The sequence below is a fragment of the Amblyomma mixtum genome, chromosome 1, assembly GCF_055824585.1.
Source record: "Amblyomma mixtum isolate Tamu chromosome 1, ASM5582458v1, whole genome shotgun sequence".
Classification (NCBI taxonomy): domain Eukaryota; kingdom Metazoa; phylum Arthropoda; class Arachnida; order Ixodida; family Ixodidae; genus Amblyomma; species Amblyomma mixtum.
The window spans coordinates 26186001-26213714 of NC_143012.1; the positions used below are offsets into that span (position 1 = coordinate 26186001).

A 27714-nucleotide genomic window follows, 5' to 3' on the forward strand; every position below is an offset into this window, starting at 1 on the left:
GACGTGTGTGCAAGCGTCCGCCCTCGTGCGTGAGTTTATTTATTTATTGGCTGCAACGTAAGTTCGAACAATGGTTTTAGCAATGTAAGAGCACGTGTTTTTCATTTTACGTCTCGTTACCAAAAAAACAAAAGGAGCATAATATACTCCTAACTCAGCTCCTTCTCAAGTAAATCTAAGCATTAACGAACCAAAGCATCATTATTTATTAATAAATGATATGTCCAAAAGTTTATTTGCGACCTTAAAACATGGAGGAAGAAAGCGACTTTAGCCCGCGAATGCCTTTATATGGATGCCATATTTGACTATGTTTACGGTCGAGCATGGAATATCGGGGCAAGCCGTATGGGCATCTGCTGTAATGCCTGTATTTGCATAATCGAAACTTAACGCGTGATACGCGCTTAGATCAGCTTCACGCAACAAACACATGCTGTGTGGCAAGCAATAAAGGCTGCTTTAGAAAACGAACCGATGTATTCAGTTTGCCTGGAAATACTCCAAGCGTGCTCACGTTAGATGCGAGTACGTCAGCAGAATGTACGGAGGTATATACGGACCTCAGTATATGGTAATTGGAACGAGAGAGTACAGTAAATGCTTTACAGGGGCGATGGTTCCGGGTTCGATGCCCGGACTAGGACAGAGTTTTCTTCAATCATGCGAATACCTACGTGTACCTTTCCTTTCCATCCCAGCAGCTGCTCACAGCCGAATGTTAACATTAATCATTTACTCGCTGAAAACCTGTTCTACCTTGGAGGGTTTCCTCTACACATGCTGCGAAGGCCAAGAGAAAGCAAGACTGCAGGGCAGCAAAACGTGTTAAAAAAGAAGTAATGTGAAGAGCTCGTTCCTTTTTTAGCACTCCGCATACACAGACAAAAAAAGGCAGTACTTGAAAACGCCTGCACTGTCTGATTCGGCGTGTCAAAAGCACGTTTTCTTGCGCGAAGACTCCTGAAGACTGAAATTCGCTTTTTTCTTTGTTTATCTTCTCCGGGCAGCCCTCCTCCAGCCGCCTCGCTCTTTGACAGCCCGTGACCGCGTCGGACACGATGCGACCTCGGTCGCTGGCGGAAGCGTCCATGCTCCTCCTTTGAAGACCTCCAACAAGGTGAGTCCCCCGCCTGCGATGACGACCGCAGCGCCATCGCTCTTACCCCCTACGTTCTCCGTTTTACGCTTTCTCTCGTCGTCTTCGTAAGTTTTTTTTTTTTTTTGTCATGGAAGTTTTCGTTTGAAGTTTCAGCTGAGCCTGTGTGTGAGACGCGCTGCGTAACCTGCCTCACTGGAAAACTGTACCGAGTTGTGTAGACTACAGTTGGCGTCGTCTGCCAATAAAGAGGGCAACTACATGCATCTATCTAGAGCGTTCCTCCGAAGGGAAAGCATTTCAGTTTAATTCGTTCAGTTACAAATCTACGAGTTTCGAAAATACGGACTTGACCCGCGGCCAGCTTCAGGAGGTTAACTGATTGAAGCGCCGCCTGTGAGCTTGACTCAACTATCTGTGGTGCCCTGCGACATTTTTTTTTTTTTTTCACACCGTAACCGTGTCATATGAGCAGCTCGGATCAGTTCATCTGAGTGCCGCTAGTGGTGTGGCAGTCGGCTAGGTTACGAGTATTTGACCAATCAGTGAGCCGAATGGACCCTCTGTAGACTATACCATAGACCCTGTGTAGACTGCGCACAGTTTCGCAAATCATACATTCAGTGAGCTCTGATCCTGTATGCGCTGTCTGCGCACCCATTCGTAAAGAGACGACAGTTCGAAGGTACAGCTAAAGGCTGCGAGGTGTTTTGCTTCTCAAGTTTTATCATATTCCGTCTCATACAAGCTGGCTGCGCTCTAGTGGTATACGTACAAAAGCAGTGCTCTCACACAATCGCGTCGCTCAACAGGGTACCGGAGGGGTATATGTGGATAACGGAAAGCGTGATAACGTACGTACAAGAGGAAATGTAAGGTATTTCTATATTCTGGAAACCAAAAAGGCGGCAGCAGCTGATACTTATTTTCTCAGGACTGTATAATGAGCGTGCGATGAGCGCTTGGCTAGATTCAGAAGTACTAGGGGCTGTATGATTAAAACATCGTGACGAACTATTTCAAGGGCGTTTACGTAGCCATTGGTATGAAAAGCTGCTCAGGGTTTATGAAGCGTTTATACGTAATGTATAGAACGGAACAGATAATAAGCGTAACAAGTACGCCGCTCCACACGCTGTTACACATAGTTACATTGTTTCTTTCGCGCACTGTGTGGTGACCACCACAGTGGGGCTTGTTATTTTTAACAATGCTGCGTGGTGTTTTTTGTTTTTTTTTTCAGTGGAATACAATGTAGCCAAGGCGCAAGTCTTCCTTTTCCCCTTTTTTTTTGCACTGACCATTTCATCCTGGGAAAAACAAATAAACGCAAACACGGAAGCGCCCCTGTCTGACAGCTTCCTGGACACCGCGTGTCCAATGGAAATAACGGTCACAGCAGAACCCCGAGGTGCCTCGGAGAGAAACACGCGTGAAATATAAAGTTTAACCTCGGTAGCCCTCAACAGTGCTGGGGGCAGGTAACAGCGAACAGTGCTGGGGGCAGGTAAAAAAAAAAAATAATAATAATATCCGCGTTTCTTTTTTTTTTTTTTTGCGCGTGTGTGTGCGTTTGATTTCCAAAAGATACAAGTGAAGGAAAGATCCTTCACTCAATAGCGCTGCGTGTGTGACAAAAAGATCACCTTCTTTGTTCGGACGGTGATGCCGCTGTGGCTTCCAAAAGATTCTATACAGGTGCCATTTATATATTAAAATTTCCGCCATACACAGTGTATATATAAAAATCCGATTTATAAAAACGGCGTTGCACAGAGCTCTAATTTATTTATTCGTTTATTTATTTATTTTTGAGTGACGCTTACTTCGCTTTTCAGCGCATTTACGTGCCTACTCGTGCGTATACCTACACGTGCAAACGATTGAAGGCAAAAACGTGGAACAAACAAAGAAGTCAATCGCTGCAGCCCTTCTCAATTAGTTTTCTTTTTTCTGCCTTTTCAGCCATTTCACTTGAACCGCTGGTACCTAAATACGGCATCGTTGTAGGTTTACACACGATCCCGTATTCGCACGTTGGGCTACAATTACGTTTACTATCACTTTTACTTGACAGCTCTGGATCCCTGCGACGTCGTCACTGATTACGCTGTTTTCTCTCGGAGGACGTAACAGAGCGATGGCTCGTTCAGATGCACGCGAAAAGACCACTAGGGGCCAGTTTTTTTTCCAGGAGGGAAGGTCTTTAAGTGATTTGTCACGCCGAAACGAGTGCTGGGATGAACCGCCCTCCGTGACGCAACCGCGGACAATCGAATGACCGTTGTCCCTCCTGAGTTGCCCGGCAGATGACTCTGTCGCGTTCTTTCCACTTTGGGTTTCGTCCGCTCTTAATAGCTCGCATCCCACATAGACAATCGCATAGAACAAACGCACCTTCTGTGAAAGTTGTCCGCCGTTATGATGGCCACTCTCTCCCTGTACTGAAAACCATTATTATGCGCTCGTCATCTCTGCGGAAAGAGAACGTCTCAGACTAGACGTAACTATACGGTTCGGCCTTCAGTGGTTGGTTACATACGCGACGTAGAGAAACCGCCGCAGAACGAACACCTTCCGTGTAGGATGATTACTTCCGCCGTGAAGAGATTTTGGGCTTCACATTTGATGGTGAATCGAAACTCTAAAAGAACTATAAGCCGTCCCACTGTAGTTTTTTTTTTTTTTTTTACTGGCGGTACGAAAGTCGTCGTAACAAAGCTGGCTCCACAGCGTTGGCGCATTAGTACGGCATGTAGATTTCATCAAGTACCTGAGTACAACGTACAGAAATTTGCGTAAAGTTCCCGGCAAATTTTTGCTAGCTTCGAAGTTCGAACCCACTCTTGCCTCTCTTCTATATAGCGCCTTCTCTAACTGTGCGGTAGCACCAGGCAGTGCTATCCCTACTCCCGCAAGCTTTTTTCAAAAGCTAAAATTTTTCGCTGTGTACTACGTGTACCTGAGAAACGGAGCAGGCCCGACAGGCAGGAAAACTGACAGGACGAAAACGAAAGTTGTTGCTAGAAAACTACGAAAGCTGTTGGGTTTACACTTTGATGATTACGTTGATGATTTTACTATAATGATTTTTTTTTTTTACTCCAAGCCGATATTTCACACACGCAACAGAATTTTTCTGAAGACTGGAGATGGGCAGAGGTGGTTTAAACTAGAAGGTGGGTTGGGGAAGTGGTTGGTGCTTCCGGCGCGTTGAGGTCTCCCTCTCCAAGACTTCACACAGAAAACGCCGGCGTTTTCGCCAGATGGCGCTGCTTTCGCGGGGGCGGCTGTAGTCAGACAGAGAGATGACGTCAGGAAGTTTGCTGGGATAAGATGGGCGCTACCTCTGCTGGAGAGGGTCCATTGAACATGCAATGGGAAATGTCTTTTCTTTTGCTGACGATAGATGATGCTGGCTCGCCCACAGGCAACTGGATACCGCAGAATTTACATGCTGTTTTTTTTTTCAATTTCATTTCATTTGGACACACTCAGTATGCTCTAAATGCCGCCTCGATATTTTATTGCCAAGGAGCTCGTTACATAGACGTACGAAAAAAAAAACAACCATGTTCGAATTACTTGACTATACCACAAGCTAGGACGTTAGCGGCGGTCCACCAAATTTTGCCTTTGCGGCAGCGATATGGGGATAACCATCATAGCGAAAGGCATAACCTCCGTTTCAGCTGTTTCACACGTTCGGGAACTCTCATATAACGGAACAACCGAACGTGGAGCAACGTAGCGAGTCGAGTGATGCCACCACCGCATAACGACTGTTCCAACTGTACACGCGCGGTTCACGGTATCTCGCCACTTCTCGCAGCTTTCATGTCTGGCCGGGGAAAAAGTTAAAAAGAAGCAAGCGTATATGCGCCGTGCTTTCTCATTGAAGCTGGAGGGAGTCGCACGCCACTTACACACCGTGGCGGCGGCCGACGCGGTGGGAAGCGTAACGCCAGGCCGCTTGGCGGAGTCAGCGGGGCCTGACGACGATGAACTTCTCGCGTGTAGAGGGCGAGGATGGATCCAGGTCTTTGCGGAGCCGCGCTGAGGTCGGCGGCACGCAAAACTATTAACAAGGACGACCGGCTTCCGAGCGGCCCACACCGCAGCCCGCACGGCTGCACGCAATCGCGTAAGGAAGCGCCGCTTCGTTGTGTTGCCCGGCTGCATTAGTTGAGTACGTACTGTCTTGTGCAATATAAAAGGGAACAAAGATTGAGAATTCATTCGTTCATTACTCCATAATTATGTGAAGCAAGCGGTGTCTTCGTTCTTGTTTTCTAACTAGTTTTCCTCTTGGTTTATAATACCCAAAATTATTTCTCAAATTCAGCGGAGAAATAACTAACAAGGAAATCCGCTAGTTTTGTGCACAAACTTTGTTCCCTCTAATATTGCTCACGGCTTCACCCGTCCGCGGGGGGCAATCCATTTAAACATTTAGAATTTCATCCTGGGCTTAGTTTGTATTCAGACGTATTTTAGCCTTAGAGTACGCGTCGTTAAGAGTACAGACGAGTGGTGATTCGGTCTATTCTCTGATGAGTACAAGGGACGGTAATACGTAGTTGTGACGTCAGTGGCGACGAGATAAGAAGCTTCGCATGGTATGAACGCAAGTTGTTCGCTTCGTGGCGTGGACGCCTGATTTTTCCGTCGCTTTTTATGCCCAGCAATACACAATACAACACCTGGTCCTATCAATGGGGATCGCTGTGGCAGCACAACCTTTTCTAGAAGATTGGCTCCTTTCAGAAACAGTTTGTTTCTTTAAGCACACGCTTTCAAACCATGCTTGTGGAATCTGCCGCAGCTGTTGCCTGTTACAAAAACTTTTATAAGCCCTTTTCAGGGAACAGCTCCAGATGGAAAAGGCGTTTGAGCTGTCGATCCTGTATCGACATAAACTATGTCAGCCAGTAGGCAACTGATGTGCTCCAATCACTGCAACATCTTAATCGCCGCGGAAATTGAGGCAAGCGCTGAAAAATATAGAAAACAAAATCAGCTTGAGGTGCATACGCGGAAATTATGGACAAGCGCATTTTTCAACGGGAAAAGGTTTATGAACGTAATTTTTTTCATATATCGTAACATTTCACTATAACCACCAATATATCCGCGGATCTTCCAACGGTAGAATTGTATTTTTTTCGCTATTAACGTTTCTGCTAGGGGTGTGCGAATATCAAATTTTTCGAATACGAATCGAATACGAATACTTGATTCCGAATATCGAATCGAATATCGAACAATCAAGGACAGACGCATTTAACCATCAGAAAACATTTATTTGAGCACCCAAGAACGTCACAGTTCAACTATCAGTGATGAAATTAACACAAAGGTGTGCGTGGCTGCACAAAAAGTATCAAAGTCTGGAACATGATTCTGAGCAGAGTGGATTTATCAGAGAAGATGGCTAGTACACAGCCTTTATTCAGGCTAGCTCGCCATAAGCACAAAACCGCGTTGTTGGGATGAACATATAGGGTTGTCGTGAAGGAAAACCGGCTGCTCCACGTCGTCAGGCAGAAGTAGTTCCCTTCTAGCTGAAACGACTTCTCCAGCCACAGAAATGCCCTCTCAATTGGCACTGAACTGGCACGTATTGCGAGGTATTTCGTGCACAGCTCTGACTACACCAGCTTCGCAGGTATAGCCCCAAAGAAGCTCACCAGCGCAGTCAGCTACTGCATGGACCAACGTTACGCATTGCTCTGGGCGTCGCCATGTTGTTATGTCTCTGTCGATAGGACTTGCGGACCGAAATGAACACCGGTGCTCGCAATAGAATATTCGGCTAGATACGACTATTCGCGTCGGGTCGAATATTCGAAACAACACGAATACTTGGATTTCGAATCGAATACGAATACTAAAAATATAATACTCGAATTATATTCGAAAATTTCGAATATTCGGACACCCCTAGTTTTTGCTATTGTCAAAAACGTTCCCCATTGGTTTTATATGGCAGTCGTGCACTCTGAACAGAAAGGAGCTAAAGGGCAGTGATATAAAAGGGAGTGCCTTACAGGACAGCTAACTGTCTTTTTACTCCCGTATAGACGTATTCGTGTTGCGAGTGACGGACAAACTTTAAAAGAAAGATTTTGCTACAAATCGGAAGAATGGACCGTCGCCTTCAATTTATTCATAACGGTATACTTTGCACTATTCCACAGTTGCCTCACAATTAAAATTACGTCCAAGAATCCTGGACCCGATTTCGCTCTAGATTTCGCTAGAGAAGACCTTGCTCCCCTTTTACTCCCATACAGGCGTATTAGCGCTTAGAAAGTAAAGGGAACCGTCGTTCAAGACGTTTCAAGACCTTTCACGACGTTTTGTTTCTTAGAGGTGCTGTAAGGGTTCCACTACACGAGTGAGAAGCAAACCATGCTGCCTGGTTACTTTTGCGCAGATGCTTTTGAAGGCAGATACTATTGCATAGATACTTTTGAAAACAAGCAAGGCATCAAAAGGGGCTAGTTGGTTGAAGATGTTTGATGGATGTTTGAGGGGTTCACTGACCCCTCTACTCTTCATGCACTTCAAACGCCGATTGCCTTGAGTACAGAACGCATCAAGCTCGCACCGGGCTGGTTAATGATGTAAACTTCTGTTCAACGAACAGCACGACATCCCAGCCGCTGCACGCCGCGAGTATTCTGCTGCCGTCAGTCTGAAGAAGAAGACAGCTCCAGTTCCTGCAAGTGTTGTGCAATCTTTGCCAAAAGTGTCCAGGCAGCATGGTTTGCTTCTCACTCGTGTAGTGGAACCCTTACAGCACCTCTAAAAAACAAAACGTCGTGAAAGGTCTTGAAACGTCTTGAACGACGGTTCCCTTTACTTTCTAAGCGCTAATACGCCTGTATGGGAGTAAAAGGGGAGCAAGGTCTTCTCTAGCGCACTGCCTTTTATAAAAGGGAGTGCGCTAGAGGACAGCTTACTGCCTTTGTATTCCTTTCGTATTTAGAGTGTATTATGTATAGATTTGGAGCTTGGCGGTGGCATAAGTGCTCCATTTATGCCTACCACCAAGCAAACCATGCTGCCTGGTTACTTTTGCGCAGATGCTTTTGAAGGCAGATACTATTGCATAGATACTTTTGAAAACAAGCAAGGCATCAAAAGGGGCTAGTTGGTTGAAGATGTTTGATGGACTTAACGCGCTACACTAGGAATTAGACGAGACAAAGCGGGGTACACGGGACAAGCGCCTGCGTACCCTGTTTTGCCTCGTCTAATTCCTAGGGTACCACGTTAATTCCATCAAAAATCTCGAATGGCTATCAAAACACGCGATCACAGATGCCCCTTGGTTTCTGTGTCCTTCACAGCCGCTTTCACGGTATCGATAACAAGCGAGGCCTGGAAATATTTATTGGCATCGTTTACGGCAATGGAGGGTTTAACGTCCCAAAGCGACTGAGGCTATGAGAGACGCCGTAGTGGAGAGCTCCCGGAATTTCGACCAACCGGGGTTATTTAACGCGCACTGGCATCGCACAGTAGATGGACCTCTAGAATTTCGTCTCCTTCGAAATTCGACCGCCGCGGCTGGGATCGAAGCCGCGTCTTTCGGGTCAGCAGACATAACCACTGAGCCACCGCGGCGGCACTTATTTATTGGCATTGTTCGCCGGACATAACCGATTAGCTTCGTATTAATCACGACAGTGCAAACTAACTGGGCCGAACACGCGCAATCCCGAATTAATGCGCTCTCATTCGCTCGCTGGCAGAATGACGTCACTTTATTTGTCCAATTACCGCGGCAGCAGTTGCTTCGCAGCCCGTGACGTGTACTTAGCCCTGCGGGCAGGGCCTGAATCTGTGCTGCCCGAAACCGCGGCGTCGCTCGTGTGAGGTCATCGTCACGGCAAGACGCGGACAACGCGGAGCGCGTCTGCAGTCTTACCTCCCCGACTTCACGATCCACCGTCTCCGCCCTTCAGTCGCTTGAACGTCGACGCGTAGGTTTTGAGAAAACAAACAGTCCGGCGCGAGAAAATGGAGGGGCTTCTTGGCGTGCGACCGCCGCCCGAGGGAGGGCTTCCTGAATTCGCCTTCTCATTTTCTCTCCTATAGTTTCCATTTTACTTTTTTTTTCTTTTAGAGGAGAGAGATGCGGCACGCTTCAACTTCACGCACAGCAATCAAAAGCTCGTCAACCTTCACGCTACGTTGCAAACACCGCCGGCGTAAGAAAACAGAGCGAGAGAGGAAAGAAACGTCTTGCCCTTCTGTCGTTTTTACCAAATGGGCACTGGAACTTTCTTGGACATCCCATGGACGTCCTAAACGTCCACAGGACGTCCAAGGGAGTTCAGTGCCCATTCAGTGCCTCCTACATCGGTGAAGACCACTGTCACAGGCCTCTGGCATAGCCAGACAGCTATAGCACCTTCGCACGCTTGTGTGGCTATCCGCCGCAATGCGTGTGGCTTCCGGTCTCCGTCGTGTCACGTTTGCCGCCTTCTGTGTAGCATAGGCAAAGTAAAGCGAAACGAACTGCTTGCCGTTCACCCTTGCTCAGATGCTGTAAAGCCACGTACTTGACGAGAACGCATCTTCTTCTTCGCGGCAACGCGAAGTCCCCTGTCGGCGTTTCCGGCGTTCAGTATTTGCACCACATAGGTCGCAAGGACAGAGCGAGAATTGACGGGAAGAAATGCTGCCTAGCCACATCCTTTCGTAGTCTGATGAGATGGTGGTATATATGGTGGTATGTGTGGTTTATCCCGAAGTTTCACATGGGCTGCGAACAGGTGTCGTAGCGGAGGGCTGCGGATTAATTTAGACCACCCAGTGGTCTTTAAAGTACGTTTACATGCATCGCAGGGCACACGAGCATTATTACAGTTGTAGGGGAGGAGGGATAACATGTCTGACCTCCCCTACATGTCTGACCAACTGGCCCAAAGCTTCCCCTTGTTGAACATTATTACAGTTCATCTCACGCGGCTGCCGCTGCCAGGACTCGACCCCACGGCCTGTCTCTCAGCAGCTGAAAGCGTATACACTGAGCCACTACAAGAGATACAATACTTGTGAGGGTGCATAACCAAATAAGGAATAAGCAAACGATGGAGAGAGTACAGCGGTAGTGAAACGATCGGTCATACGCATCTATACTTCCGACAACGGGATATGGAGTGCCTTTCTACTTACGAGCATTGGGTTGGTCTGGCCCTTTAGCCTTTGTGTTCATCTGTATGTGAAGAGTTTCAAAGCAGGAGGGATACGTACCATTACAGCGCCTTGAAATAAAGCGGATATTTAGACATTTCCCTTTTCCTTATATAGAATGAAGATAAATTGTAGTTTCATTCTGTATGCATGCATTATACGTCCGCTAATCGGCCGAACGCCTTCTAGCAAACCTCTATCGCGTTTCAACTCCGCTTAGAAGGAGTTTTGGCACCGATTATTGTAGACTGAAGTTTTATTGAAGAACTTCAAAATGGCATTGCAGAGCATCGTCTTCTCTTCTTCCTTCGCTGATAAGAGTCGACAGGCGCAGACGTGCGGTGATACTTGGAGAAAATATAATCTGTACTCAAACAAACATATCTGCCACATTTGTTTCAGTTTATTGAAAATAAGAGAGGCCGCATACCTAGTAACTGTGGGAGTGCTGATTCGAAGTTCCCACGAAATGTGAACGGCCGAATGTATGTATCTGCATACTCTCGAAGCTGTAACTTACTGGAATATAGAAGGCAGCCGTTTCGCGCCTTATACAAAGGTGGTACCAACACCGAGAAGGGACGAAACACTGCATTTGATGACGGTGTCCACAAGCATTCAGGTGACTTTCTTTTCGTAATCCACCCGTTTTCAGCGTTTATTCTCGCAAGGGCAGCGGTTTCACTAGCTTGTCGTATGCGTTACGCCGCCGCCTTCAGCGACAGCAAGTCGAAAAGAGGGAACGTGAAGGAAATTGGTAAAAAAGAAAGAAAAAAATCTAAGTCGTACCAGAGTTCATTTTTGCGAGACATTCCTTTATCACTGCTGTTGTGTCTTTCGAAACGGGAAGGGTAGAAGAAAGAAGGCACGCTAACCACCCCGTTCCGGAGCACTTCAGATCTAAAACATTATCCCGACAGGAGTCCTCGGAAGAAAAGTACACCATCAAAACGCACGGACAAACTTCGCCGGCGTGTCCTCTATGAAGGATGGACACGTGCGTTCATATATCTATACATTGCCGGAGGGACGCGATGGCCGCGCCTCCCGGCGGTTGACCGCGTCGCGCCGGACCCGACTGACCGACCGACCGACCTTCTATACTACCTCTCCTCCCGCCTTCCGACAGCGAAGCGGAAGAGTTCGCGGTGGGTCCACTGAACGGACTCTGCTCTACATTAGGCCACGGCACTACAACATCCATCCCCCCACATATGTATACTTCCTCGTGGACAGCGTAGACTATCTGAGCGCCTCCCTCGCCCGTACACGGCCACTCAACAACAACACGACTTCCCTGCTTCTTCTTCTTGTTAGGCCTAGCCACGAGCTTGGCCTCAGGCGCGTGCTCTGGAAGACGTCTGTGTACCACAGTGGCGCCGTGAAGCGCTCACGCCTGTGCCCGCTGCCTGGTCCAGGTCCCCCTCTCCTATTTTTCTTTCCTCCTCCTCCTCCTCCTCTAAGCGAAGCCGTCGTCGCGCGGCCATTACTGGTCCCTTCCTGGCCGGCGGGTTCTTCTGCGCGTTCATTACGATGCCTGTCCCGAAGCCTCGGGCACCATCGGCTTGGGCAAGTCGGAGCGGAGGGGGGGGGGGGGGGGGGGGGGGTGTAAAGAGTGAGAGAAGAAGAAGAAAAAAGGGTCACAGGAGCAGCGGGCGCGCGTACCCACATACAAACGACTCGTGCCCGCCTTAGTCTTACTTTTTTTTCCCCCTCCACAGAAGCAACGCTGCCGCCGCTCACTCGGCCCCAACCTGGAAGGAATCTTGCTCCGCGCCGGCGGAAGTGAACCCTGTCGCTGCCCAGGGAAGAACAAGTCGACAAGAAGAACGAAGTAACGCGAGACTCAGGTGCAGAAGGAAAAGGAAATAGAAAGAAGTATATCAAGAACAGAAGTAGTCCTGCCAATCCTCGCCGTATACACTATACTCCGCTCGTATATAGAAGTTGCAGCACCTCCTCAGCTTCTTTCACGTTTTTCATCCGGGTCGTTCTTTATTTCTTTTCCGGCAATACGCGTACACGTTTGTCGGTGTAGTCTGTGCACTTCCTCGCTCGCTCCATCTTGAGATTTCCGACCCGACGTTGCCTTTGCAGTGTTGATCATGAAGCTGCCCTCAACACCGCCCCCCCCCCCCCTCTTCCTCAAAGAAACACTTCACGCTGGCTTCCTTAAGTAAGACATCATCTGGAGCTGTCGCAGCCATAGTCTATGCACGGGCAAGTTGAGACGCATCTGTTACCCACCCCTTTTCGGCAACGCAAACTGATGGCGCACCGCACCTCGTTTGCTGGCTTGCTTAGAACTACACTCCCCTCCGGTCGGAGACGTCTACGACCCAGGCAACTTGAGCGCGTTGCCCGGATTTACTTGTTCTTTTTGTTTTCTTCCCCCGTGTTACGCGTCATTCCTCTCTGTTTTTCGTGGTATTTTCTCCGGCCTTTCCAGTTCCTGCGGTGGCCGTGAGCGCCATGAACCGTAACCAGCGCCCAGACGAGGGCGTTGCTTCCTCGCCGTTGAGTGAGACATCTACACGGTAGCGCTGTGCCGACACCGTGTCGTATTGCCACCGCATGAGGGCGAGTGTGAACTGCTAGCTTACATTCTACAGCTTACAAGTAGGGATTGGATTCAGTTTAAACTTAAAAAAAAAAGTGTGCGCCGAATTCAAGTTTACAAATTCGTTCTTAGCCTTGACATGCACACCGAAACTATAGCTGGCTATTGAGTAGGACCTACGCTCAGAGAAGTAATTAAAAGTGTGCGGAAAGGCGAAAACAAAAAAAAAAGTGCGGAAGCCAGGGTCATGAAGGGCGGTGTCTACCGTTGGACTGAGCAGCTCAGTTGTGCGTTCTGTGGTGTTCCTCGACTGCTTTACACGCCTCTGCGGGCACACTCTAAATAAAAGGGTGTAAAACGGGAGTGCTGTCATCTAGCGCACTTCTTTTGATATAATGGCTGCGCTAAAGGAGAGCTTACTCCCTTTTTACTCCCTTATAGGCGTATTCGTACTTAGAGTGCAGGGAGGCTCCAACTCACCGCTAGATGTCGTCTGCTTGCGCAGCGGTTCAATGTGGCCACCCTCTTAGGGTAGCTGCTTGACTAAGGAGGTTTCTCCACTGCGTGCAAGTACACTTTAAACCATGCGCATGAGTCGCGAAACAGTGTCATATCTCGCTACCGCAGAGGTTAAGCGGCAGTTCCACCACTATCGTCATCATGTGATGCCCCGCCCTCTCGCTCAACGTGGCCCAACAGGTGAACGATAAAATGGAAATCCACCTTTTATACGTAAATCAACTTCTCTTGGCGTTTTCATCGAACATATCCATCATTTAACGTCCGTTACACGTTCTGTTTTTTTGTTTGTTTGTTTTTTTTTGGGGGGGGGCGATAGCATTCTCTTTTGCAAGCACGGCTATAGGCTAAGCGTACTGCATGTAGTCCACAGTAGTGTGGTCTTCAAGCGTTCGCCGGATGTGCTGCTGGTCTTTACAAAGCTCTTTTGTAAATACGCCTGCACATAAGCTCGTTTAGTTTTCAACACGCGAAAACGCCTCATGTTCTCGTTTCGAAAGGCGAGCCATCATCATCATCGCAAACGACCGTTCGAAGCAGAATTTACTCCTGGCATATTATTTTCTTAATCTCAGCCCACTGGCCATAAGAAATGAAGTATTATTGCTCGCAAAGGTAAGCGTCATTAGATTCTAAACCCCTCCCAATTTCGAAGACATGAAACAAAAAGATGTAGAAGAATGAATTGGGGGAGAGGGGGGGGGGCACTATGCGGCCAGTTTGCGCGTGTTGCTACGCGCCCCACAACATGCAATGCGACGGCATGATTACACGTTCGCTCGGCGAAGGGGCGGGTACGAGCCATTTTGGCTTATTGGTTCTTCCCCGGCAGTCCGACCCTGAACTTCCGAGCTGGAGCGGCTAGATATTATCTGTCCGGAATCGGGGCTGGAAGGGTACGCACGGAGACGGTCGACCTGAATTTGAAGGGAGCAATAAGAACGGAAGAGCGGTGGACGTTAATGATGAATGTATACACGCTGTTCGACGAACGTTAATCGTCCCGGCGGAGGGCGCGTCCGCAGCACAGGAGGGGAGGGTCCCTACTTTGAAGACCCGCACCGCGTTTAGAGCTGCAGGTCTTTAACGTACGTAGCGTCCCTTACCTTTAACGTCGGCGTTGTGAGAGAAAAGTCCCCGGAGAAGCAACTTAAGTGGGCCACGTAGGTCACGTGACCCTGTGGCGTCATCGCAACCCGCCCACCGGATTGTGAGCAAACTGCGCCCCGTGGCAGGTGGCAGTTGAATTAATGGTTCCTCGTGAGAGGTTGTTCCGGAAGAGCAGCCAGAGTCGCACAAGCCTCACCGGTGACAACACCTGCCATCACACGGCAGTGGCGCATCACTAGACCACTGCACCATTACGCCAGGAGTGGTAATACGATTCATAGGGATCTATGAACGTAAAGGCGACTATGACCATTCTTGAATGCATATATGTGGGCATCAACTCATTAACGCTATCACCTCATACCTTAAGGCAGAGAAGTGTACCCTCCAATTTTTCGTTTTTCAACCTTTAGTCAACCTTCCGTTGAGGTGTTCTGTACGTGTTAGCATGTGGAGAAAGGCTCCATCCGCTGCGAGGTTTCGTTCGTTGTGAGGTTCTATACGTATAGAAGGTGTCAGTGTATGGAACCTCTTTGAGCAACAGGGGTTTGTTAAAGGAAAAGAAACTGCAGCATTCAAGTCAGGCACCTGAACATCGGCCAGCTGAAGAGACAGAGTAACAGGCGAGTAGAAAAACAGAAATGACGTCGCAGGAACAGAGAGGGTTGCGGCGAGAAGCAACTGCATGCACAGAAAAGCACGTACACATGGCAAGCGCATTGGTCTCGACTGCCGTACAGCAGTGGATGCCAGGATTGGCTTTTGTATGGCCGTCATTCGTGCATGGACCCCATATACGTGGACGGAGCTCCACGGACCCGGTTCCAAATATCAGCTGACGACAACTACATGGCTTCAAGGGCATAGCATGATATGACACAGAAGGTTCGGCTTCAATATGGCAGGAGTCTTCTGAGTGACGCTTGTTGTGCATATTTTATGCGATGGCATAGAACCTTCACTGGATCGGAAACCAGGCGCCATTCGGCATTGCGCAAAAAAATACTGATTGGCTGGAGTGCAGTGACGTCATCAGTGAGTCACATAGCATAGAAAATCTATTGGCTGGAGGGACGTGACGTCATTAGTTCGGCAGTGATGTCGCCAGACCAAGTTCGTCTGTGTGAAGCCTCCAACACTGGCACGTGGTTCACGGGAAGATCTTCCAGACAAAAGCATCAACAGCTTCGAATGCTTTCGCAATGTGAGCACATAATGTCGTCCGTCTTTTTCGCAAGATGTGGCGCCCTCTGGGGTGCGGCGAAAATTCGTCTGCTACTGACTGAAAACAAATGTACCTTGAAGACGCAGTGACAAGTGCGTGAGCTTGACAACTGCCGCCATCTGTCGCGTGCGCCTGTGACTAACATGAACTGGGCATGCGCAGTAGGAGCAGGCGGTGTCATTTTCAATCAGTGGAGTTGGAAGAGGCGCGCATGCGCAAAGAGGCCTTGAGAAAAAGGCGGATTAGGTGTCCCGGCATTTTTTTTTCTTCCCGTCATCTCTCTTGTCCTCCCCCTTTCTCGACCTTCAGGAAGTGAGTTTCGTGTACTTCCGTCTTGGAAAAAAAAAAAAAAACCCTGCCCGGAGGGCAGTGTTTCGTGCGGCCGTAAAACCTGACGGCGGGAATTAACGAGGTGCCATGAGGCTGGTTCTCTTCGGAGGAAAAGAAAACAGAAAAAATAAAAACAAAAGCAACGGGGGCCTCACCCGAACCCGTCGGAATGAATTGCTCTCCTGCTGCGCTTTTGAAAGCCCGCTTAGTTATACAGTAGCAATGCAGATTGAGCAGCGGATAACGAAGGAGTTAATGGCGCTTGGCGCTAAATAATCTTCCGGCACTGCGCAGCTTCCGCGTACGAAATCATTTAAGCGAGCCAAGTCAAGTACGACGAGAATGTAGGTGAAGTTCTTACACCAATATAACCTTCAACTAACCCAGACCTTATTTGTTACAAACCTTTATAATAGTTGAACGTTGGTGCTAAGAAGTTGGTCCAGTACAAAATAAACCATGACGAGGCCAAGAGGAGAGCAAAGCAGGTTTCTTGGTGTGTTTGGCTTTTGTTTCTTGTTCTATTTTGTGCTTTTCCGGCTTTAGCCGCAATCCTGCCGCGGAACTGATGTTCATTGCCAGTTGTCCAAATCTGGACGAAGGGAGCTCCGCTGGGCATAACGTTATTTGTCCTGAGTACTTTGCAGGCCCAGAAAAGAATTTACAGGGAGGACTCATTGCCTCCGAAGTGTTCATCATGGTTGATTAGACCGGCAGAATTGCAGAAAATCCGGCGTCGGCGTGGTTGTTGAACGTGAGCGTTAACTACCACCGTGGAAGGTGGTAGTTAGTGATTGGTCGCTCGGAGAGAGCAACTTTGGTCGCACAAGGCCCACCGCTGGGAGCACCTGCCAACGCAGGGCAGTGGCTTATCGCTTAAGGGCTACACCACTGCGCCAGGACGGGGTATGAGCGCTCCCAGGGATCTATGAATGTAGAGAATGACCAATTCTGCATATAAGGGAATTAATCCATCACGCTATCGCGTCCTATCCTTAAAGCGGATAACAACATGAGTGTCTGTTATTTGTGTTTGTGAGTTCGGTGGCGGATTATGTTATTTATTTATTGTAGGTGTCGCTACGGTGGAGAATTGCCGGCAGAAACCGCAAGGCTAACCCCACCTGTAGCTTACAACATCTCAACTCAACTCTTAAAGCGGAGCTTTGCCCCCTTCAATTTTTTTCATGACATCGTCAGAGAGAAACTGTGACCATGACCCCGTTGATCGAATGGTCACGCGGATGTTCTTATCATTGAGGGCGGTGGCTCGCTGGTAGTCTGCGTTCTAGGTAACCAACTGCTGGAACGGGAACGTTACTTTCATGCACAACCGTAGCCAGGACAGTGCGTGATTGCTCAGATTTAAAAAAAGGCTACAAAAAGAAAGAGAGATAAACGGTGCATACATTAACTTTCATCCAAGATCGGTGGCTATGTGCTGGCGTACAATCGGTGGATTCATCGAGGCCACTGCAATCAACACGCATGCCTTCCCACCAGGCGGCGAGCAGTGCACCAGGAACTGTCTAGAGCGCTAAACTTGGCACCCCAGGAGGCGAGGTGAAGGCTCCCAACGAGGGCCTGTTATTCACTGTGGGGAGGGGGAGATGGTTACTGCGGCTAGGGGAAAAGATCCTCCGAAGCACGTGATCGGCCACTGAGAGCGCCGTTGAGGCATCGCCAGCCTCAACTACGAAAGGGTCATTCCGCAACATGAATGTGAGCCGAGCCTTTGCCTAGCGTAAGTATGCATGCGCTTTTCACGGCGCAGCTTGTGACGGACGTTGCTGTTCAGAAGTTCCGAGCAGTAAGCCCGACGGTTCCGCATCGTTGAGCTGAGCCGAGCTGAACGTAGGACTCAATGCCACGGCGCTTGGCCTGCCTTGTAGCGGTGTATGATTGGTAGTGCATGCAACTCACACATAGCGGCCTTCATCAGGTGAGTTTCTTGTGGGATGTCATTAAAATCATCAACTTTCACCACAAAATGTTTCCAAATATTCCTCGACTTATTATTCAGAATGTCAAGAAAAAACACTGAACAAAAATCGCTGGCAGTGCGTTTGTCCCTTTCGCTGGAGGTATAGTGTTTAGTGGAATTCGAACCACTTACCATTGGTATTGTCCAGTAGGTTATGTTATCAGTAATATGGGTCGCTGGCAAAACACGCCTCTCTAGCTAGTAAGCGAGAAATTCTCCGTTGGTGATAGCGAACACGGCTAAGGCCAGTTCGAAATAAAAATTTTAAGGGTGCTACCGTTAGGAGCTAATCGAATTAGCTTTTATTAGGTTTCGTTAAATTGATTTGATGCGGAGCCTTGTCAATAGACAGGATGCTAAGAAATTATTGAGTGCACTTCGTATAACCTGTGTTTAGGGAATTATGTGCAGAATTGAAAGAAGCTGAATGAATGAACGAATAAATTTATTTATAAATAGAATTGAGGGTTATGTCCACAGGTTTGGCAACGTGTAAAGAAACTGGGGCTCTGTGTTTTGTGAGATCTTGTTTTTGAGAACCTTGCATGTTCAGGGCCCTGTGCTGCTCACGTACAAAATTAAGCGGATCTGCGAAGCATTAAGCTCATTTGCCTAGCCTCGAAGAAGCTCAATAATCGAACCACAGTATGTGTTCTGGCGAAAGAGAACTTTGCCTGCGAAGAAGAAAAAAACAAAACAAATATCCCAGCTCTCCTGGATGTCTCAAAGGTATGAGAGTATAGGTCTTACTGTGCGGACATTCGAGTCGTCTTTTCACGCCCGGAACACATCCGGGGAAGGTGCACAGTGCAGCGTGCACGCGGAGCTTAGTACCAATCCCGCAGAATAGAACAGCGAGTACTATCGTCCTGCATAGCGAATACATTTTCTTTTGAGTAAATGGGGATTGACCTCTCATGGTGTCCCGTCTGTACAGATTTAAAGTTGTTTCTCACATGTACTCTCGTGTGTCTTTGTAGACGTTCTGCTCGAAAGAGCTCAGAAAAAAGTCTTCAAGAATTGCAACACACTGAATTGATTGAATTCAACCAAATGAATTGAGTTTAGTTTGAATCAGTTTAATTCAACGTCACTAATTTTGTTTCACTAGACTGATGTATAAAAAGTCGCGGACAAAAATGCGTGGATGATATGGAGGAAGCTACAGCTGTCTTCAAAAATTGTACCTTTACAAATATGTTTATTTGACAGCACGCCCATTGCACGATCTCTTGACGTCCCGCGGACTGTTTCAGCAACGCTGCATGGTACAAAGCGCCGACGCGTATAGCCATGTGACAACCACTGGTCCCCGCCACTTGTATGCATGTCACATGCCACCAAGAAAGGCGCTCATGTCTTCAAGAAATACACGTCTACAGTGATGTTTAGTTGAGAGCACGTCCATAGCATGTCCTTTTGACGTCCCGCGTACAGCTGCGGAAACGGTGCACGATACACAACGCCGACGGGTACAGCCATTGGCCCCCACCACTTGTATGCATGCTCGCATGCTGCCAAGAAAGGCGCCTGTCTTCGAAAAATTCCCGTTTACAAAGATGTCTAGTTGAGAGCACGTCCATCGCACGTCCCTTTGACGTCCCGCAGACAGCTGCGGCAGCGCTGCATAGTACAAAACGCCGACACGTACATCCATGTAACAACCACACTGGCCCCCGCCGTTTGTATGCATGCTCGCGCGTGCGCGCTCACGCATGCGTGTCGATGCTATCGCACGCAAGTGTTGCCGCGGTTGCTGTATGCACGCGGTGGTGGTTCTCCGATGGCTTGTGCGCTTCGAGAACGAGAGTTCGTGATCCTGCCCTTTTCAGCTTACCCCTCTTCTTTCCCTCTTCTTGTTTTCCTCGCCGCTTTTGTTTTTCGTTTTGAGAGCCCTTTTTGTTGTTTGGTGTTGCGTGCTGGCAGCTGGTTGCGCCTATAGCGCGAAGTATTCGCCGGCGCCGATAAAGGTCGCGAGAGGCGCGAGCACGCCAATGGCGCGCGCGCTTCGTTCTCACAATGCTTGCATGCGAGAGTTCTCGGTGAAGGCTATAAACATGCCTGTCTGCGCGCACCTGCCCGCGTACCTTTCCTGCGCATTCTGTTCGGCGTCTGCGCGCCAGGGAAAAAGAACGTTCTTTCGTATGCGCAGCGGCGCAGTTCCTCTCCCCGGTTCGTGAGGCTGGAATTCGACGCCATTGGAACGTTTTACTGAACGCCATGTGTACGGTCGCCTGACACGAGCTTTTGTGTGTTGGACAGGTCTTAGGCCTCGTCGCGGCACGCAAAAGAAAAAAAAAACGGAAAAAGTATAATCCCGGTGTTTAAGAAAAATAATACAATTCAAGCGCTTTATAAAAGTACGTACCTCGACTACTACATTTCCCCGAGCTGAGCAGAACACTTCAAATGTGACGGGAGCTACACGGAACTCAAGAACTGGTTGGCAACCGAGGCGGACCAATGGACCACTCAGCTGGGACACAGCAGACATACTACTCGTACTTTCTTTTCCGCTTCATGTTCGAAAAGTTTGCCAATAGCACGAAATTATGCATGCATACATTTCAGACTTTTTAGCAAGCGGACAGGTATTAGCGTGGATATATACCGGGTTAATTGGAAAGATTGGTGGGTCAGTTGGAGAGAAATGAGGGAGGCCTTTGACCTGAAGTGGGCGTAGTGAGGCTGATGACGATACTGATGTCTTTGCTATGCTAAAAAGTTTATAATCTCTATAATCAGCACAGACGATCGAGGACGTTTTTCTGAGTTCAAATAAAATTTCTAAATCATGGCGATGCTGTAGCCCCGCATTGAGATTTTCATCATACATATGTTGTTGGCATAACAATTACGCATACTGTGTTGAGATGATCATGGCTGGACTTCGGGCTGTTACTTGTTTTACTTCGAGGTACTGAGCTTACGGGGGCTGCACCTTGTGCTACCATTAATGGGCACTAAAATCGATGACCCGCGTTGAAGCAAGCGCAGTAAGAAACAGGAAGCTATTGGCCCCTTCCCAGGAACCTGTAAGCCCTGAGAAGTATTCGCCGGCAATCAACGTACTTGTATAGCAAGTCCGTTGAAAACCAGAAAATATGATTTTGTAGTCAACCGCTGGCATGCAAAGACGTGCCAGTTTTGCCATCTGAATAGCATATGTTTTCTTGTCAGATGGGCTTGGTGCACAGACAGACTGCATGGCCCTCACGCCGTTACGAAAGGTGCAGAATAATCTCGAGACGTCCTCGCTAGTGTCGCGACAAGCTAACCACTGTGCTAACGCGACTGGCTAATAGAAGGACTCGTTAACTGAATAATTAATTAACGAACGCACGAATAATCAGGCAGTGAATCAACCAAACAATGTAAAATAACTAGCTATCGAACGAACGAGAGAGTGAGTAGGAATTCGTTGGTTCGTCGGTTAGACCGAACGTCTTTTAACTACACGTGAAAGACAATCATACCCTTGGTCCCAATGGCCTTTGGCGAATGCCAAATGCTGTTTTTGCTATCTTTTTTTTCTTATCCTTCCAGGCACCACGCATAGTGTTCCTTGCTGTATAGACTTAGAACAAATGACGCCTAATAGGGGCACGATCCGAGGAAAGCGCTATCTGTGTGGTCCCCGCAGAGCGGGTCCGCCCAACGTGCGTACAAGTCATCGGTTTCTACATATATAACTGCCGCAAGTTATAAACCCTATAGCTAAGCCTCGCTTGGAAGGCAACACTGCTCATATCTCACAGGCCATCTCTGATCTGATCCCGTTACCGTATACTACCGAAGGGTATTTACGAGGTTAGACGAGAGAACAGGCGCACGCAGTGTTCTCGAACATGTACACACGGTGGTAGAAAGAATGTGCGAAGCAGACAACGCCCGAAGGAAGGTCACCCGATAGGGGCCTGCACTGGACGTTTGTTTTAATGACCTGTGGGACTGCTCGCCGCTGGGTATACTGCACGAATCTCTTAACGAAGCCAGCGTACCCCCCCCCCCCCCCCCCCCCCTTGCTCGGCATGGCAGACACGTCGCTCGCAGTGAGATTGCTTTCTCTGTGCTGTGAGGTGAGAATGCGAAAGCGCCCTCAGGGCTGCAATGTCTCCTAATGTCGCAAGCCGGCACCGCGTCGAAAGGGGGAGATCGAGCGATTTTTCCGTGCGCGAACTGCTATGCAATCGGCAATAAACGGAGGCTATAAAAATCGGCATTACAATGTAACACCCAAGTGATGGCACGGTTACACACGCTGTCTACGCAAATACTTTGAGCTATGCAGTCAGATCCTTGCTAGAGTGAGAAAAAAATAAACAAAACAAAGCAAGTTGTCTCGTAGAAAAGAAATTAGCTTTGCTTTTCATTTTTTTTTTTTTTTTTGCAGGCATGCAGTTCAATCCCCTCGTGTATATGTGTGCTGTGGAAACCCGCTGGATATTTTCCCGCTTTTTGCGTTTTCTTGGTTTTTACGTATTGCGACTCCGGTTCCCCCGTGCTGTTTGTAGAGCAACTGTGTGACATTCTTGTGGCGTGTGTCGTCGTCGTCGCCGCATTGGTACTGCTCTAGATGATTTGTGACGTCACACGCATTTAAATTCACCCTCTTGTTCATGCAGCGTGCATACTATCGCCCAAACTGTGGGCAGCAATACAGCAGGACCTAGATTACAGCTTGCGTGCTTTCCGAGCAGCAGAGTATACAATAGGAAAATTATAACTATAGGAACATTACTTTTTTTTAGATGCGATTTCAGGCAATGTAGGCATAGGTAAACTGAGAAAAAACCAGTCACACAAGACGACGGACAAGAATGTGGCTGTTATCCTTTGTTTAGCAATGCCACCATTCTTGGTAGAGGCAAGGGAAAACAGGAGCGGGAAATACTGGAGGCATATCATATCGGGTTGTTAGGCTCTGATTGTATAAGCACAACTTCGGTGCGCTTACTTGAAAAAGAATTTGCTTTTTTAGATCGTCCACGATAGTTTAGATTTCTTGTCTTTGTCTCTTTTGCGCAGTGATTAGTGATGATGCTGTTGCGCATGCTCTGCTGGCCTTGCTCGGACCATGTATTTTCCAATAAACTTCAGTTGTTAGTCCAGTCGTTGTGGTGTGTACACTCTTCTTGTCCGTCGTCTTGTGTGACTGGTTTTTTCTCAGTTTACAATGTACCAACTGGCCCGCATTTCAACCCTTCTAGGCATAGGTATTGTTTTGAATAACCTTATCTCACACGTATTACATTTAATTACAACAGTCCTAATACTGATGCAGGTTACACAATACTCGATAACAATGTTTATAGAGAGTACCTAAAATAATTCGTTCAGAGTAGTTTGCTTTTGTTAAACTCTGCCCCCGACCCCTCTGCTGTGGTCTCGAACAAGGCCGCAGTACACGCAGAAGAATAAAACAAAAGACGAATTATCACCCGTACCATTATTTGCTGGATCGACAACGTACTCTGGGGTACGCTGTTGGTGCTTAAGCATGCAGAAGCTACAGTGCAGCGAGTTGAGAGGTGCCGCAAACTGAAACCCGGACGCATGCGTGGTGCCGCGACGCCTACATACAGTCGTGAGAAATACAAAAGGGAACAAACCATCTGGACAATACTACGAATTTTCTGATTATATCTCCATTAAATTTGAGAATGGTTTTTGGATATCAGACGCCAGGTTTAAAACTAATTAGAAACCGGAAAACCTGGGCTTGTAACACACACATTTATGGAGCAATCAATAAACGAATGCTGATACTTTGTTCCCTCTGATACTGCTCACGACTGTACTTGTCTGCGCCACGTACCACATTCCACATACCTCATTCGTACAGACGCATCCGTGCGCGGACAGCGCGGCGCGCGCGTCGGAATGCGCGCTCATTCGGAAGGGGCAGGTTCGTTCGTTTCGCGCGCGCCCGGTCCGTCCTCAAGCCCCACTGACAGGGCGTCCGTGACCCCATTGCGCATGCTCGTGCCCGCATGCATCGCGCGGTGACGTCACGTAGACCCCCTCCACGGCCCATGGAGGCGCGTGGCCGAAGATTATATGCGCGAACACCCGCACACGCGCAATTATTCTCAGCGGCTATAGCAAAATAAGGCCTGACGCGCACGTGTCACGGGGACGCTGTCCCGCTGAAGAAGAGGACCACGGGAGAAGATTACAGCTCGCGTTCGTACGAACGCAGCGATGTGTGTCGGAAGAGACGCCGAGAGTTTTATCAGCTAAACAAGCTGCGATGCATAAATTCCCGCATCTGTTTCAGCCAAAGGTACAAATACAAAGGTTGTGCGGAAACTGCAAACTTGTGTACAAGTATGGAAGACAGAACTTGATGATGATGATGGATTTTTATGGCGTAAGGGCATCTGTGGCCAAAGGGAGCCATGCCACAAGCATTCCACCCTTAATAAGCCGAGCACCAGACCAGGGGAAAGCTTGTACCCATGCATAGTGTTACCGATAGGTACCCGCGCGGTACATGGGATCGAACCCCGCACCTACCGCGTGCGAGGCGGATGCTCAGACCACTAGGTCACCGCTGCGGTGGAAGACAGAACTTTTCTTTGTTTCTTTGGTTTTGGTTTGGTTCGGTTTATTGAGGTTTAACGTCCCAAAACGACTGAGGCTATGAGAGACGCCGTAGTGAAGGGCTCCGTAAATTTCGACCACCGGGGGTTCTTCAACGTGCACTGACATCGCACAGCACACGGGCCTCTAGAATTTCGCCTTCAAGAAATTCAGCCGCCCCGGCCGGGATCGAACGCGCGTCTTTCGGATCAGTAGCCGAGCGCCGTAACCACTGAGCCACCGCGGCGGGGTTTTGTTTCTTTCGTCGGAGAAACTCGCCGCGGTAGCCCAGTGGCGTTGGCGTTCGGCTGTAGAGCCAAGGGCGTGAGCTCTAATGCCAGTCGCGGCGGCCGCATTTCGAGACGAAACGCAAAAATTACGGTGGGCACTTAATTAGGACACTTACGTGCTTTGAATGCAAAAGCATTGTTTATTTTTATTTTCTGTTTATTTTTTTCTCCTCCTTTCTAATGACGCGCCTGCTCATGGGCATACAGTCGTAAGGCAACGCAGATGCTATAGGTCCACCTTTGTCCGCCAAGAAGCAAAGCGATTTTGTGGCCTACGGGTTTTGTGCTCGCCTCGCAGTCCGAGCGTCCTGCAGGTTCTATTCCCTGTACTTTCGCTAGAAATTTTATTTTCATTGATACTTCGGTGACGTCATCTGTGATTTTTGGCACCACTGCTGCTGATCAACACCGACACCGGTTTTCGTGGCCGATGAGCAATACAATGCTTTCGCCTTCCCAATGAGCACTGAAACTCCCTTGAACGTCCTGTGGACGTTTAGGACATCTATAGGACATCCAAGGGAGTTTCAGTGCCGATTGGATTATAATGGTTTCGCCCTCCACTCGGGCCCTCCTCATGGCCTCCATGCGCCCCTTCGGGCCGTTAAACCCCACATACCACACCACATCTACCTTTCATTGCAACAAAACATGTTGCGCTAGTAGTATACTCTATTACATATCTCGGTTTTTGCGGGAAATAACTTTTGGTGTCACTCGCGCCATCTGGTCAAGGAATCGTGAACTAAAGCGGTCCCTCAGTCCAGTAGTTGCTGAGGAAAGCAGCCGCATGCTTTCAGGCCCTGAAAGCAAGCATACCGGTGGACATCAAAACTCCCATGGATGTCCTGCGGACGTTTGGAACGTCCTGATGACGTACAAGGGAGGTCTAGTGCACATATATGCGTTTAAGTTTATGAGTGGTACTCTCGAATGTTGTATATGCGTCGGCTTTCACGTTGCAGGCATGCGGTTGCTGGCCATATTATCTATATTGAATGGAATGGCAGATAATTCCTTGCGTGCATTCAATAAATTTAAAGCTGCAATGGTCGCGAACTCTTTCCTCGAGTTTCAGTCCAGGCTCGCTGAGGGGGCTGTGCACGTGGAAAGTCTCGCTTATTATTACAATACCGCTTGCAAGAACTCCATAAGATGTTCAATAAAACACATGCACAAGCTATATTGAGAGCTTCAGAAAACCAATAGTGAACAAATTACGAACAGAGCTAGCTTGATACTGAATACATTGCTCACAGGCATTCCTTTTGATACTCGTTAATTAAACCCTCCACAGAAACTGTGTTGAAACCAACGGAGTCAGCAAGTAAGAGAGAGCTCTTCAGTGAGTTTTCTAGAACAGAAGAAACCGCTGCAGTGAGCTCGCAAGAGCTAGTTCATAATCAAGGAGAAGTTGAGGCGTCTTCCCAGAGAAACAGCAGGTGCAATGGCGAGAAATTCGCCTACAGAAACTACACTGGAACAACAACAGCCAGTCAGGACATCAGCAACACACTGTGATGAAACTTTCAGTAATTAAAGATAGCCATTATGCTCACAATCAGGGGGAGTGCCATACAGCTCCACAGAAGCTACTTCGGATGAAAAAGCAAGAAAAGCATGATTAGAAACTTTATTAAGAGCACCAGATAGTCAGTAGGCAGTCAGCAGACTGTTAAGAAATCTCTTGACGGCAGACAGTGGACGTAGAGAAAAACTTTAGTGGGACATCCAAAAGAACGAAAAAAAATGTCCCATTCCATGGTGACTAAAGACAATAACTATATTGGAACAAGTTAAAGGATTAAAAATAAACTGTTCCGAATAAGTAAAAGGATTAAAAATAAATTGTCCCAGTCTCAGCGACAGTAGTTCACACTCGAGGAAAGTGTCGAAACGTCTCCAGATGCGAGAAACTGTACCGCAGACCCAAAAGCACGCACCGAAAGACACGGCCGCTTGTTTGACTCGATCCTGACGGCGCAAGGAAAAAAGCGTCATCGACATCGTCGCCCACACTCTCGTACGCCCCCTGCCGAGTTGATCGGCACTACTCCGGCCCCTGAAGCGAAGTTCAGCCATCGCTTTCTTTTTCCGCCGAAAAGATGACCGCCGATCGCTTCCTCATTTTAAAAGCAGCGCTTCCTATATAGGGCTGCTGCTCCTTCTCCATTTCTTTATGCTTTTATTCAATTCTTTTCCCACCGAATGACGTCTCGTTTCGACTTTCACATCGATCGCTAACCTCTCTGCAAACGGTTCGACCTTTCTAGAACGAGCGAGCAGCAGCAGCCGTGTCATCCAGGATCACATTTGTTCTTTCAGTTTCGTTTCACCATTCCTGGATGTCGTTGTCAGTTTCGTTCTTGGCCGTCGCGGAAACCTCGGCTCGCCGCGCTTACAACTGTTCCTTTTTTGTCGTCCACCTCATCGCCGAAGGGTGCCGCCACCCGACGTGGGCCTGACCGCTACTCTTCTTTCTTTCTCGTTCATTCCATCGCGTCCCTGTTGAGGCCGCGCGTGCTTGTGGCCTCTGCTCCGGACAGCAGCACACGACCAACCGATCGTCGCAAGGCCACTGAAGCAAGGCGAAGTCGTTCGCGGAGACAGAGGGGGATAGAAAGACAAAGAACGAAGAAAATATGGAGAAAGAAAAAAAGGCGGAGGAAAAAGATAATCAAATGCGGCCGGTGCACGGGACACAGGTGTACTACGAGGAAAGCTGGTATATATCTTTTTTTTTTTTTTCTCTTCTTCGACACGACGTTCCGTTACGACCGCCGCCTCGTACGGGCATAGTCT

General features: G+C 48.3%; 1 protein-coding gene across 6 annotated transcripts in view; it reads left to right on the top strand.

Moving 5' to 3' along the window:
- Window positions 1–1002: 1002 nt before the first annotated feature.
- The window catches only part of LOC149365807 (uncharacterized), a 47841-nt gene continuing 21129 nt past the window's right edge, over window positions 1003–27714 (top strand). For all 6 annotated transcript variants that reach the window (XR_016283199.1, XR_016283201.1, XR_016283198.1 and 3 more), the window contains exon 1: window positions 1003–1120. The gene's annotated coding sequence lies outside the window, so the exon portion shown is untranslated. The remainder of the gene's footprint in view (window positions 1121–27714) is intronic.